Genomic DNA, 1,338 nt, shown 5'->3' with positions numbered 1-1,338 from the left:
GACTTCCTGTGACTCGTGACTCTGGCTTCCTGTCCTGCCTCACTCGTGACTCACCTCAGGCTGGGTAGAGGGGATCAAGCGGTCCAGGCGTTGAACGTCGCATGCGCGTCAGTCTTTTTTCCCCCGGCAACTGATCATTATTACAATAATAGGCTAATCTTGACGTAGATCTACGTAATGAATTGTGCGCCGGTCTATGGAATCAAAAGTTGCCGTATGCTGTGCTTTACACAGCAAGACAGCCTTTTCCTGGTAAACAATCGAGATGACTCAGGCATGTGTATTTGAACGAATCGGTCTTTTTTTTTTACACAGCTCATAATATGCAGGTGCCAGGTGGTCTGCTAATCTTCAATTTTACCTTTTTCTACAACAAAGAAAGTGGAAAACATGGGGGGGATGGGGGGCGTATCAATGAGGCGGCGGGCATTGGATCGGCAGATAAAGTGTGGGGGAAACTAAAAAATGGCGGAAAATAGGAAGCATTGAACGTTAGATCTATAGAACTAAAACACAATTCCTTTTTTCCGGACCTGAGTCCAAATAACATTTGTTCATATTCGGACTTAAAGTTCGAGTTGCACCGTCTTGTTATTGTCCAAGCGTCTTTCGACTTAAACTTGCTCAAACTCTAACTCAAATGATTATGAATATGAGAGATGAACAAGACGTCTCTACTTTTGCGCAAACAATGTCAGAAACAATTGTAAGATCTAATCTCGATCTAGATCTACCCAATATTGATCGGAATAAGACAACGTCATAACAAAAGGAGTCCAATCCTAGGAGGTTTATTAAAAAACTGAGAAAACTTCCACAATTCAGGCAGAACTACAATATTATCATATGTAGAAACGATGGCTACTACATCTACATCCAGATCTAGTACTTTTCAAATAGCACGGGAGCTATTCAGAACGCGGCGTTGCAAATAGCGCTTGCCTTAAAAAAATGAAGTGACTATTTCTCCGAACGTTCGGGAAAAATAAACTTGAACTCTATTTCTCTGAATGGTTTCCGTTCTCGAGACTTTTTGGTTATTTGCGAGATTTAGGCGTCATTTTTTTTTCTGCCTTTCTACGAGGACTGAGAAGAAGCATTTTTTTCATCAAATTAAATTTCTAGAGCTAGAGATTTTTAAATGTCTGAATATTCAGATACTTCAGTTGTGGTTGGGGCTACGTACACCTGGACTATACTTCATTTGAAAATACCTTCGAAAGGTACTGCGAGAAAACAAGACTGATGGACCTTGGCAGTGTATCCTATTTTGTATTTACAAGTCACCGAGCAAAAACTAAAATCCTTCATGTAAAAAATAAAATCCCTCCACGCCCC

The 1,338-nt window shown here is 40.6% G+C and overlaps 2 protein-coding genes across 2 annotated transcripts in view; one reads left to right on the top strand and one right to left on the bottom strand.

The window, feature by feature from the left end:
- The window catches only part of LOC106013913 (polypeptide N-acetylgalactosaminyltransferase 13-like), a gene marked incomplete at its 3' end in the record, with an annotated part of 6,756 nt that overhangs the window by 1,052 nt on the left and 4,366 nt on the right, over positions 1–1,338 (top strand).
- Positions 1–1,338, bottom strand: part of LOC101849747 (1,4-alpha-glucan-branching enzyme) — a gene marked incomplete at both ends in the record, with an annotated part of 20,496 nt that overhangs the window by 16,062 nt on the left and 3,096 nt on the right.

This window comes from Aplysia californica, unplaced genomic scaffold, assembly GCF_000002075.1.
Source record: "Aplysia californica isolate F4 #8 unplaced genomic scaffold, AplCal3.0 scaffold01500, whole genome shotgun sequence".
In the NCBI taxonomy this organism is placed as follows: Eukaryota; Metazoa; Mollusca; class Gastropoda; order Aplysiida; family Aplysiidae; genus Aplysia; species Aplysia californica.
Note: the sequence above shows the minus strand (reverse complement) of the source record. Positions and strands in the feature narration are given on the sequence as shown.